Source organism: Embiotoca jacksoni, unplaced genomic scaffold (genome assembly GCF_022577435.1).
Source record: "Embiotoca jacksoni isolate LCO1_2020_lvr unplaced genomic scaffold, fEmbJac1.0.p SCAF_7, whole genome shotgun sequence".
Lineage (NCBI taxonomy): Eukaryota > Metazoa > Chordata > Actinopteri > Embiotocidae > Embiotoca > Embiotoca jacksoni.
The window spans coordinates 6266299-6280916 of NW_027185425.1; positions in this window are offsets into that span (position 1 = coordinate 6266299).

Sequence of the window (14618 nt, forward strand, 5' to 3'; positions counted from 1 at the left end):
AAATTGGTAATAGCCACTTTGAACATAAAAAAAAAGACTTCCAGGCTCAAGACAAGCAGCCACGAGAAAATGGGATAAGTTTTACAAATTAATTATGGAACATCATCGCCCTCCTGCTACGGGGGGGGGGGGGGGGGGGGGGTCAACTTGTTTCCTTTAATTGCCCCAGACCTCATCAGGGATGTTGCCATTATCATAACACATGTTTGATATTTTCATCAGTGATCTTCTAACCTGAGCAGGTGAACAAGCTAATTGTCACTCTGATGTTTTTCAATGAGGAAATTATGGGCAGACAATGTGAGGAAAAGTGAACTGATGGAATGTTTTCTGACAAAAAATACTGGATACCTGGAGGCTGTTTCATACACTTTTTTTTTTTTATATCTTTCTTTTCTGTCTCTCTCAACCTCCTCCTGCCTGTCATCCTCTGCCACAAGTGTCTCACTTACTCTGAACAAGTGTGTCTCCCACGATGCTCCACTAAAGGTGGGATTGGATGAGAAAAAGTGCTATCATATCTAAATTGCTGATTAAAATCAAAACAACAATCTGTGCCACACACATACACACATGTTTAACACACACACACACACACACACGCACGCACGCACGCACGCACGCACGCACGCACGCACGCACGCACGCACGCACGCACGCACGCACGCACACACACACGCACGCAGGCCTTCTTTCCCTCAATGATCTCAGATGAATTTCATCTGAGATCATTGCTTCATTAGTGAAGCTCTAGTTGTTCAGATTGATTTAATTATCAAATCATCTTTGCAGTCTGTGTGAGTGTGAGAGAGAGAGAGAGAGAGAGAGAGAGAGAGAGAGAGAGAGAGAGAGAGAGAGAGACTGTGTGTGTGTGTGTGTGTGTGTGTGTGTGTGTGTGTGTAACTGTGTGTGTTTATTAGTGTGAAAGAGAGAGATTATGCAGTGATCTTGGCTGACATTGATCAGCCTAGTCTAATTGGGAGCATCTAGCCGTGTAATTGATTCTGCTACACTTCACAACTAGATGAGTTTAGCAACATCAACAACACTGATTCATACTGATCAACAGAACTACACTGAACCAAACTGAACTGAACCACGCTGAGCTGAACTAAGTGGCAGAAATAAACTAAACTATTGTAAACAATCACATGATGTTGCTTTATGAGTTTATTTGCCTCCATGACCACAACACGCTCGTATAAATGTACTTAAGTTGATAAAAAGCCACAGACTGGCACATGTATTGTTCTATGAATGACTAAAGCTGATATATCAGCAGCCATGTGTCTAAATGTCACAGTCAGAAGTTTGCGATCTCCCTGAAGGCTCTTAAGTCTGTTGCTTATTTAAGTGTGTTTTTCCATATATCCACATCATATCATTGCCTTAGAGAATGCAGATTCTGTCTGAACTGCATTATCAACAGATAACTGCACAGCTCTGATTGAATGTCCTCCTTCTTTTTTTTTTCTATAAGCCTACCACAGACTGTATATATAGTTGGGTGACACGACAGCTCCCCAGAAATAAAGCCGAAACATCTCACTCACCCTCTAATGGCCGGTTGCAGTATTGGTCATAAACACCACATTGTTCATGTTGGCGGGTAAGACATGAGCCAAAGTAAATAATTCCCTCCAAATAAATGTTTTACATTTATTGTTTCATCAGGTACATCTTATCACGTGCAATATTTTTGAATGACTTTAATGCTTTTGATTAGTTATTTGATGCCACAAAAAGGGTTCACGTCATCATGGTTGACAACTGTGATTGACAGCTGCACTGAATAAAGTAGTTGCGGAGGCACGGGCAGACCTCTGTAGAGGAATTGTATACAAGAGCGTCGAAAGACTCTTTGTTTCCTTAAATATATGATTCATCGCTCAGTTTCAAACCACCAAATCAGTTGTTGTGCAGTAAACGGTACTAACTGATGGATCTTTGGGCTTTTGCTGTTTTTTCCAGTGTTTTAAAGAGTAACTTAATTAGTAAGTTGAGGCGATATAATGTTATAGCAAGCTGAGGGTAGAGCAAACCCATGGCAAAAAAGCAAGTTGAAATGTAGCTAGCTGGACAACTATCACGCACTACGAAAACATTTTCAGTTAAGGGACCTACAACACGCAAAACCATGACAGTCCAAGACAGTTCGGATTGCAGAAGCTTGGCAATGAGAAATTGCATTTGGTGCTCACATTTGGGCCCCGACAGGAAACAGGATCTCAAAACCACATCTCCAATCCCAGTTCACGACTGAACAAACCTCGGTTGTCAATGACGTCACCAGCACAAGACGGCAGCGATCATTTCTGAGAGGAAGAGGTGACACATCATCCATCTTTATACACAGTCTGCGGTCATTACAAATAAACAAGGGTTTCTCTGGAAGAAAAGTATTAAAATTTAAGCTTCTCTGAACTGATTTTGTGGTAAAGTAAGGGATAGCAGATGTATTACAGCTGACAAAGACGAGTCCCCACCAGAATAGTTTCCATTTAAAGACCATATCACCTCTCAGATAAGAAAACGCAGCGAAATTGATGGCCAGCCAGATGTCATGTATAACAATTGACACTGAAAATGATTCCATAAAGGAGAAAACCAGGAACACAGCATATCCTGGCAAACGGACAGCGAACTGGCTGAAGTGGTGGAAAAGAACGGCTCAACCTCAGTCATCAGTCACATCATCCATCATCTATTACAAACTGTTGAATATCATACACTTTGTCGAGGAAAATCCTTTTCATAAAATACTCTGTGGACATAAATACTGGTCGTACATACCTTTGGCCAGCATGGTGAGTAAACTAACCACAACTATTGCAATTGAATAGACACTCAATATATAATATATAAATATTCATCCTGGTATCTTTATGGACAACATCTGTAGACATAGCAACGGGTGACCTCAGGACTGCATCTTAGCTTTTTCTGTTGGTTTCAGTGAACCTTAAGTGAAGCCTTGTGTCTATGCAAGTCGGTTCTGTACAGCATATCTGTCTTGCAGGTGTTTGCTGACTGCCTCAGGATAAAGAAGTTGACATGTTGATGTTATTCCTGACAGATTATTCTTCGGGGGTGATTTCAGGTTACACCAGTGAACTGGAAGATAAAGAAGGACTCAGCAAAAATAAAATAAAATGACAGGCCAAGTGATATTTCATAAAAACTCTTCACTGGAATTTTTGCAATCTGCCAGCGTTCACATCTGCTTTAAACATTTAGGCAAAATGCTGGAATTGCATCATGGGGATGGGCTGAAACTGCCTTTTCAAGAGGCTGCCATCTTTATGCACCTGGTCAATTTGAATGAAAAATTACCTGGGCACGAGCTAAGTACACTGGCAGGTCAGCACAACGCCGGGAAAATGGTGTTCAAGCGGTTGCCAACTTTAGTGTGTGTGTGTGTGTGTTAATCTGTGTGTGTGTGTGTGTGTCCTGAGGATTAGTCATGCTCTTCTGCCTCTGCAGCACTGCCTACTTCCTGCCTCACACACACACACACACACACACACACACACACACACACACACACACACACACACACACACACACACACACACACACACACACACACATACACACACACCTGCATCCATCTGGCCAGTCCCCTCTGTTAGCAGAGGTGTGAAACAGAGAAAATCAGTCGAGGGAGGGAGAGAAAGAAGCAGAGGGATGGAGCGGGAGAAGGCATGTGGGAAGAAAGAGGGGATATTAAAGGGGGATGGAGAGGGGGATAAGTGCAAGGGGAGGGGGAAGAAAGGGTGAGAGTGGGGAGTCAAAGAGTGGGAGAGTGATATTAAACACCAGGGAGCTAACTGAGCACATTCACCTGCCCACTCTTTCTTTTTCGGAGTCGATCTCCCTCCATTCCCCCCCTTCATCTGCCTTTCTCTCCTTCTTTCTGTCTCCTTCTATCATCTGCTTCTTCTCTCACCTCCTACTCCCCTAATTAGCTCCAAATCCTCTTACATCTTTCGCTCTGTTCATCTTCCTCCTCTTCCTCACTGTCTCTACCCCCCCCCCCCCCCCAAAAAAAAAAAAAAAAAAAGAAAGAAAGAAAATCAGGTTGACCTTAATGAACAGATGAAGAGAGGAGGGGAGAAATTGTGTCCAGGGAACCCAGGAAAGGCTGGATCGGCGCTTTCTGGATCAGCGTTTGTTTACTCAGGACTCCCCCATGTGAAGCTGTCAGAGGGATTTCTTTGCCATTTTTTTTCTTCTTCTGAGGCAAAACCATGAGGTGTTTGGATCATTTGGAGGTTTCTGTTATGTTTAGAGGAAGAGCTGTTACTGTACTGTCGTTACTGTTAACAGTATCTCCTCAGTGTTTGACAGCGAACGGAACGATGACAGAAGGTGGGGTGGAGATGACACACAGCAATCACAAAAACAACAAAACCACAGCATATACTGTCAATAATATGAATTACATAGAATTAGCCTGACGTAGACATCTAGTATAACTACAGCATACGCCTGAAAACATCTTTCCTGAAAATATTCACAAACCTGTTCACTAAACTGAAAGCCCCCCCGAGAACATTTACGAATTAGCAAATCAGCAGTCTGACGATCGAATCAATACAACAGAAAAATGAAGCGCAGCGTCAGTTCAGGCAGAGCAACCAAAGTTGTGCCGATGTTTTCTTCTCCAAGACAGAACATTTCACCAGATGCTGTTTGACTCACTAAAATTACAGACTGTGAAAATATTTTGACAAAGGAAGTTACTTTGGAATTTGGCAAATAAGTCACAATTAAGTGGCACAAAACTGGAAACACAGGACGCAGTTTACAAAATATAAATATTACTTCCAGGAAGGAAATGAGTCCTGTATTAGTTAGTTTGTTTTGTTTCTTAGAGGTTTGTTTTTCTCCTTTTTGTGGACAGCAGCCTGAAAGTGATGATACAACATAACATAGTCAGCACAGCTACAGTGATTTTAATGGTCAAAACATTTTCCCTTTCCACTGAATCATCAGTAAACATCAGGTTTGTGTCACTCCCTCTAAATAAAAGAACAAAGACATCTTTCCGGATTCCAGATTTAGTTTTCTTTTTACTAGCGTTCACCAATTACAGGGAAGAATCTGTTGCAGCACCAGCAAAAACACTTTCTGCACCAACATTTCACTTAAATACACAAGAATACAGTGCAGCAACAGATCTCTCATCTCTGAGATAAACGGTTCTACTTGATGGAATTTGGGCAACCTGGGAAGGCACGCATCACTATCTCATCACTCTTGTTCATTATTCACTCCAATAACACGTACACAGAACTCTGTGGCTTCTCTTCAAAGTCTTTGGGGAAAATGCAGGAAATCACTGACTGCTGTAAGAGTGGACGAATCCGGTTGACAGAGAGAGTGGGCACACCAAAGGAAGAAATGACAAAATAACTCCTTCCCTTCTCAGATAGTGATTTCTGCTCTTCCATTTTCATGAGTTGTGGGAGTGCAGAAGCATCCAGAGGGTAGAAAACATGTAAACACTTAAGGAAAAGAAGAGCCTCAACTTTTAGATTATTTTTGGCATTTGTGCTTCGATTTGACAGGCAGAAAAGAAATGCAGTGGGAGACCTGGGATATAACCTGCAACAAAAGTCCTGTCTGTCACCGAGCCTCGGTTCCTCTTCACTGATGCACACGGTCTGTTTGACGTGCACTTCACTTTTGTGATTCTTGGGTTGCAAGAATTTGTTTTTTCCCCAAGTAATATTTTGAGGAAAAGATAATTGGTGCCTTGATTATGTTTAGGGGGGAATCAAAGCGATAGGCCATAAAAGCTGGAGGTGGCTGGTTAGCATACAAGGTGCAGGACTTTAATATGGGGGGCGTGGTGGGGGGAGGAGTCAAACACTTAGTCGAGCACATGGTTACGATTCAGGCCACAAAATCTCTTTGGTAAAGGTCCGTGAAAAGATTGCGGCAATATATACCGCTATACTTCCCTAACCTCAACCAAGTGCTAAGGATACCTTAACATAACCTTAAAAACACAGGTTAAGTTGCTATTAGTGGAGAGAATGGATAGCGTACACTGCAGTATGTTTCAGGGTCATGTGGTTGGGTTTAGGAGAAGATTCCGTTAAAGAAATCCACAGCACTTTCTCACAGACTCAAATTTTGAACTCCTGGGTGAAAGCCGTGGGTGTCGTCCACTTTTGTACTTTGTCACAGGACCTCCTTTTTGGACGCTGGTCACACGTGCGTGTACTTAAAACGTGAGACTGACACGATATCCTCCAGTGGATTGACGGGTGTATTGGACGCTTTGGTGTGTAACCAAGCCGGACGGTGCATATTAGCTGATTCAAATTACGTGTATAAAATTGGAGATATTTGAGACTGTTGTCCATCAGGAACTTGGGCAAAATGTAAGGAGTTTTCTGTCCCATGTCAGTTCTAAATTCTTTCAGGCTGCCAATCAGCATTCAGGCCTTTAGGGAGCAGTTTGAAGTTCAGTCATGTTTACATTATTTACCCCTTGTAGGTACAAGAACTCAAATATTTGGCTTATTTTTTTAAACTGCAAATCACTCTCTCCTCGGCATCACACTTTAGAGCAACTTTACATCCCTCCTCTGTACATCCTCCCTCCTCAAGTCAGTCTGCAGAGTGACCTCACTGAGGCCTGGCCAGTGAGATAAGCTCACCTTTCTCTCCTGTCCAGCTCTCCCCTTCCTTCCTTCCCTCGTTCGTACCTCCTCTTCTATTCCTCAGCCTACAAGATTTCTTGCCCCGCCTCGCTCTCCTCGCTCTCCTCAGCATTTTTCTGTTTGATTTTTCACTTTCTGGTCTCATCTCTGTCTTGTCTCTTTCTTCTCTTTCATTCTCTATTTGTCTTTTTATAAGTTAACATACGGGGAATCACCAAAGTGAAAAACACCACCAGGAGCTGTTTTTCTTTCCATGTGGGTGTGTGTGTATGCATGTATGTGTGTATGCGTGTGTGTGTGTGTGTGTGTGTGTGTGTGTGTGTGTGTGTGTGTGTGTGTGTGTGTGTGTGTGTGTGTGTGTGTGTGTGTGTCTGTCAGAGGGGGGATTTGTGCTGACTGGTAAGGGTAAAAGATTCATGACCCAACAAAGCCTGTCAGGGCCACACACACACACACACACACACACACACACACACACACACACACACACACATACACACACACACACACTCAATTTTGAGACCAGGTGAGTCTGCAGATTTTGCTCGTGGAGAGAGACAAATGGAGAGAGGGGTTTAAAGAAACTGTAAGCAGGAGAAAATGTAGGAGATTCATGAGCAAAGAGGGAGAGAGGAAAAACGACAGACCCGGGTAAAGAAAAAAGTAAGAGGACGATAAGGAGGAAGAGACACAGAGGGAAAAGAGGTGGTTCATGAAGCAGAAAGGTCTTTGAGCCATTTAATACATGAGGGATTTCTTGGCTGTGATGACACATCAGAGGAAACAAACAGAGGAGAAGAGAGGTGGAGGAAGCACAGCAGCAGAAAAAGACTGACTCAACCTTTCAAATCACGACTGCGCTTTCAACTGGCCACATGTGGGAAATCCCACGTTAATTTGCCAGCAATTCCCACTTGAATAATACAAAATATAAACAGTATGAGGCAAGGTCGGGGCTGGCGTGTAGCAAACCGACAGAGAGCATCACATGTTGCATTTTCTTTATCTTACCTCCAGCACGCACACAGAAAAATCAAACTAATCTGATGTTACGGTTTGTTAGTTGTTGACTAACTCACATTGTTTTCTTTTATGCAATTTGTGTCCATTTCTTCTTCTTCTAGTTTCCTTTCAAGACTGCAAATGTTTCTTATTCTCAGATTTTCAATACACAAAATGAATATATTTCTAAAATAATTCCCTGAGTCCTTTAATTCCCTGTGGAGCTTTGGGTTTAGTCCACCAAGGAGGAGTCTTGCACTTTATAGTGATCCTGTAATAGTCAATTCACAGTTTAAGAATGCATTATTCATTGTTTTCTGAATTAGGAGACCTTAGAGTCCATATTCTTGGTCCTTTCCTACTTATAAAGGAAAACAAAACAAGAGGACTAATGGAAGTCTTTCAGCTGAGTCTCTTTTAGTTTAACTGCTGACGTGAATTAAGACCAAAGGCAAAGCAAAAATTAGAGACACTGCAATGGTGATACAAGTTGATACAGACACACTCTACAGAGGCATTAAAGGATCATTCTGATTAATTTTACCTGGTGTATTTCCCATTAAAGTGGCTATTGTGGCTCTATTGGTCATGCTAACTTTGAACTCTCTACTTCCACTGTAGAGATGCTGGAAAATGAGAAGTATATCGTGTGGGCTTCTTGCAGCTTTCCAAAAAACATGATTTCACTATAAATTATAAGTCTGCAAGTTTGTTTTGTTTTCCACTAGTAGTAAATGCAGAACTTAGCCTTAAACTTGAAATGTCCATTTCACCGGATGCATTGGGGATCAAACCTCGGTTTTACCAGACCCAAATTCACTGTTATTATATATGGGTCTGGGTACACTCAATAGGTAGACCTCTGGTTAAAGATGCGGCAATAGTTTCAAAATTAACAAATCAGGATTTGTCAAAACCGGCCGACACTCTACCACCAATGCAAAAAAATCTCAACTTTAATGTCTTCACATCTGACCACCGACTGGTTGCTGATTGGTCCACCCTTCAGAGTGGCTGAGCAAACATAAATGCTAACAGGATATCCAGACTATAATCACAGTGAAAAAAAACTGAAACTGTGAGCGATAGTCTGGCAGAAACAGGCTACTAGGTGTCACCATCTGAGGCAACTTACTGGCTGACCTGATGACCCCTGCATAGTGATCCACACAAGCCAGTTTGTTAATGTCTCTGAGGTATCTTTTTTTTCTAGTCAAATTTCTGGTATTTCCAGTTTTATGACAAAATGTTAAATAGCATGTGAAGCATGTGAATGATCTAATCAGACATCTGAGACAACTATTCTTTGCGGGAATTTACATACAAATACAACTGACACCAGTTGCATGTTGCCACGTTGCGGTGTGTCTACGTGTGTAAAGCAAATTGTATGTCCCTTGTACACTTGCATGCGTGCAGCTGGAAAGTGTAACTGTGCGCGTCTGCACTTGAGATGCACATCCAGCCCTCTGCCGGTTCACCAAACAGCAGCAAAGAAGCTCAGTGTAGTGTGAGAGAGCAAAGCATTATTTTATCTAAATACATTCAGCTCCCGCTCTGTCTCTCTGCTCCTACAGAATCAATAGTCATTACACTCAGAGTGAATTGATCTCTCGGCACTGTTTGCTGATTCCTCGGACTAAACTAACATCAAATGAATCCCGGGCCGTCTGTACGGGCCGATAGTATCAGGTGAATGAATGTCGAACGCCAGGCGGCCGGCACAAGAAGTCGGAGAGGAGTGGAGGTCACATGCAATCGGAACTTGCTTTCAGGGACACCACATCAGTTTACTAAAATCTTTATTGTTTATCTGGTAAACCAGCATGTTGGAAACAGAAAAGAGGCAGGACTAAATGGCTGTTGATTTACTCAGCGTTATGTGCTAGTGAGGAGTGGTGGGTCAGAGGAAGAGCTGGGATACAGATGAAAGAGAATGCAACAGAGAGGAGGTGTGAGCGAGTGGGAGAGTGAATATGTATAATTGAAAAAAAAAAAAAAAAGACATCACAAGAAAATCCTTCCTTGGCATTTGAAAATGATCAGAATATTTTGAGACGTGTAGATTCTTTCTTGTGCACAGTAGCCTTCCTTTAACAAGTTGAATGTGTTATTCCTGTGTGTGCTTCACTGTTTATTATGAATCAATAACCATGTTACATCCTACATGTAGAAAAAAAAAAAAAAAAAAAACTTTTTCAGTAAATGTCTCTTTTTATTTTCAAATTTGGTAACAAAAACATACATGCCACTCTCTTTGCTCCCATGTAGAAAGTCCAATAAAGCAAATATTTACAGTAAAGGGATAGTTCAACATTTTGGGGAAATATGATTAGCTTTGTCAGGGGGAGAGATCAAAAGACTGATATCAATCTCGTTTTTTTGACTTAAGTACATAACTAGAGTTAAGGCATAATTATCATTGCTTAGAGTAAAGACTGAAAGCAGAGGGGAAACATCTAGCCGGGCTCCGTATGGTTTGTGGAGCACCGGTTTTTGCACACATCTCTGTGCAGGCATGGTTCAACCCTCACTGTGACAGACAGACTTTAGGTAAGCTCCTCTGTTTTTAGCCTAGAAAAAAAAATCATGAAACAATCATTACCCATGAAATCAGAACTGTCATTGTTACCTTTCTGTTTACAATAGGAAGAGTTACAAATGATCTGTAACCCGCTCTCTCCGATAAACATTCTGCATCTCATTTGTTTAAACTTTTAGTTTCACTTTAGCACAGGTGCAGGCAACAGAAAAACAAAACAAACACACGGTTAACAGAGAAGGTGAACCTGCCTCAACACACCTGAGTGTCTTCCGGTAAGGAGTTTCAGTGGCCAATTAAAGGCATGCAAGTGCACATTTCTGCTAGGTTAATTTGTGATGTAAACACCTTATTTCTTGTGTCGACAAAACCATAACTGAGACAAAAGATAAAGTAATTGCCAGTATTATAAAATTATTTGTCATAAGCTTCTAAACTGATATGCAATATTTTTAGTGACTGATAAGCCTTCAGATTTATGGTTATCTTACTCAAATTGGACTTGTTTCATTGTCAATACCTGAAACACTACACCCCTACCAACAGAGGCTCTCATGCTGTTTTTGGTCAATTAATTAATCTTCTCATCTAACTATGAAACAAAGCAAAGAGGCACATTTCCCCAAAAATACTGCACTAATCCTTTCATGGCGATTAGTGATGTATATTTTTTGTCTTTCTGATTATTTTGATAGTGTTTATATGAAATGGAGAAGCTACATAGGAGGAGAAAAGAAACCTTTCTACGTAGACAGATACTGTAGGTCCCTCCCCCCTCTATAGTGGGGAGAAGGTATGGGGAATTAACTGTATGTGGTTATATACGTGTCTGTGCATGTGGGTCACACTAGGATATTTCGTCAGTTTTCCTTCTGGGGCGGCTGTAAAGAGAAGCATTTAAATACATGGTGGACGGAAACTTAAGCCGATAGTCAATTCCAACTCCGAGAGGATCTGCAGTGAAATGAGATTGAAGCAGGATTTCAAGTATGTCACATCCAAAATTGTGACAGTGTAATCAAACATGGATGTGCACACACTTATTTATAACATAATCTGTGGTCATGGATATGGGCTTAAGGCTTTGGATCTCACACACACACACACACACACACACACACACACACACACACACACACACACACACAAACACACACACAAACACACACAATCCTGTCACAATGATAACAGTGAATTCTGTGCACAGGAGGATAGAATCATTTGCATTTTCCCTCTTGGTGACCAGTCAGTAAAAGACCAGCCTATGACGGATCTTATCTCAGCCTCTTCCTGTCTCGAGGTGGTTTAATGTCCTTTTATCATTCGCCATCTCTTGTCTGTTGAGTTGACAGAACTGACACCAAAAACTGGAGCTTCAAATCAGCCCTTGCAGCAGTGTTTCTTCCGTGTGCCCTGTTGCAGTCAAGAAAAAAAAAAAACATACTGGGTTCAAAGCATCCTGCTGTCGTGCAGCTACATGGCCAGCATAGCATAGCTACTGAACCAAGAGATTAGATTTGGAGCCAGGCATCTATACTGTCTCACAAAACACTATTTGTTTTGCGGGTGAGCCGAATGTAGTTCATAAAGGAGTTTAAGTACTGCAACTGGAAGCACTGAAGCATCCAAAGGCTTTTCTGGGCCATATGAAGCAGACAACAATCCTTTTCTTGGTGACCAAGAGGAATGAATAATCTTGTCTCCTGTTGATGTGCCTTTTGATAAATCTTTTTTTTTTTTACGATTATGCTCTTGTGTCCTGAGCGGGTTACTCTGGTCACCTATAGATAAATTACACATCTGTTAAAAACAAGCTAAATCTCAGAGTTTCCAAAAGCTGAGCGTGCTTCAGTCAAAAGTCACCACAGCAGAAGGTTTAGGCAAAAGCACCAGCGTCATTTTACACCTGCTGCTTACTTTTATTACGAATGTTTCAAATCATGGCCAAAAGAGAAAAAAAAGCAAAACTGTCTGAATGGGTAGATAGATAGATATACCACAGGAGGTAAGTCATTAAAGGATTTTGTGTAATTTGGATGAAACAACCCTTTGAAAAATAACAAGAGGATGTGAATTTAAGTCAATTCTGGATCTTAAGCTTTTAGTTTGTTAGTACTCGTTTTCATTTTACAGCCTGGAAATGTATGACACGCGTTCACACAATAAAACTTCATTAATTATTGGCAAATTACAACAGAGATGGTATCTGTCAGCCTAACATTACTGTACAACCAACGTTAATGATCAAGACAATCTGCAGGGAGCACAAAGAATGCATTGAATTAAATTAGATTTTTGTCAGATAGTTATTCTATTTTTTGTCAAATGTCTATTGTACGAATTATCTGTCATTGACTAATCATCTCATCTTATTTGCAGCACGCTGTCTAACATTTAGAGCAATGCTCATTACCTCATTGCCTTTAATAATAAAGTGCATTACATTACCACCTGTAACTATGCAGATTGTGTGTTCAATTTGACAAAATCCCACCATGCCAGTTTGACCTACACTAATATGTAGAGGTTGTTGTTGTTTTTTTATTTTCCCTGTACAATCAATTAAAAATGCACATTTACATGTGCGTCGAAGCACACTCTTTTTAAAAAGTCCAAATGAAAAATTGGATTAGCCGGATGACTGTGGCTTATAATCATTAACAAAACAATGACATCGAAGCACTGTCATAAATGTGGCTCCTCAAACGTAAAGTCACGAAATTGCAAGAGAGGAGGCTGTTAATCTCCCCCTGCATAACAGAAATCTTTTTAAATAACTCCTTTTAAAAAAAAAATTTTTTTTTAAATAAAACAAGGAAAGGTTATACACGAACGACTTAGAAGGTGAGTTCAGAGGAACCTAAAAACATCTTAACCAGAAGGTTCTGCAGAGAGCTGAAAGAAAAAAGTATGAAACAAGAAATCTGGATGTAATTAAACTTCACTACACTGCTTCCCTTTATACTCAATGTCACACACACATGCACGCACGCACGCGCGCGCACACACACACACACACACACACACGCACACACACACACACACACACACACCTTCACTATGACAGCTGCATTAGAATGAATAAGAATCTCCAAACCAATCACTTTATAGCTTTATGGATCATCTGTCAGACCAGCCATTAGACTGCCAACTTCTTGACATTTACCAACAAATTCATATTTCTCACACACACCCACACTTGTGTGAACACACACACACACAGGAAAAGACGCACACTCAGTCACCGCGTTGGTCCTCACTATGGTAGAAGTACTCCCACAAACACCCACGCCGACACACACTGAACGCTTGTTGACATTTGCCAGCTCTACACATTTTTCTGCCAGGCATTTTCAAATGAAGGACGTGAGATAGATCCCTGTAACTTAAGACAGATTGATCCGTTCCCGCCATAAAACTTGTTTCACTGCGCCGCGCGCACACTAGACACAGACAGATCCAATTCGAGCGTAAAATTTACTCGCCGTCTGTTGTTAGGCTCTTCTCCGCACTGTGCGTGCGTGTGTGTGTGTGTGTGTGTGTGTGTGTGTGTGTGTGTGTGTGTGTGTGTGTGTGTAAATTAGAAAATGTGTGGCTGATATAATGGATGGGGGACTGAGTGGGCCCAGACCACTGAGAGCTAGTTTGAAAGATTAACAAGACATCACGACTTAGTTATGACACATCTTAAATTAGTCAGCGGAGAAAAGGGAGGAAACTTTTAACCAAATGCCAAACTGTGAAATCAGTCAGCAACACCATCAAAGCAGCTGGAAGACAACTTTTACACAGTGATTAGTTTGAACCCTCAGGATGGACGACGCCATGTACACTGACACGCGCCGGATTTTCCTTCACCACGTCAAGGATCAAGTGAAAAGAAGCAGCACAGAGATGGACCAGCGTTACTGTTAGAGGATAAGGCTGACAATACTCCTGTTGTTGTGAAAAAACGATTGAAAACATAAAAGGTGAGCCGCACGGGTTGTCTTTGTCGTTTATTACCGCGAACACGTACACCGTGTTATGCCGAGTCAATTCAACATCTGTTGTTATTATAAATCGTGCATGAAATTATAGCTGAAAATATTCCCGTTTACGTCATTTTGAACTGCAGTTCCCAGCTTTTAGTAAATGAATCCGTCTTTGCCAAACACAAACTCTGAGACTGAGTGTCTGTTTTTTAATGTGCAAGTATTGAGCCACATTATCAGACTGTGAAAGGAACTCATCAATACTTTCAAGCCTAATGAGCATGTAAAGGCCCATGAACCCAGGAGCGCCAAACTATCTTAGCCTGCCCAAGACTCATCGGGCCATTTCCTAATTCCTCCTGTGTCCATGGAAACAGAGGTGAGGTCAGCAGAGGTTGGGACCAATGGGAGAGAGGGACCGAG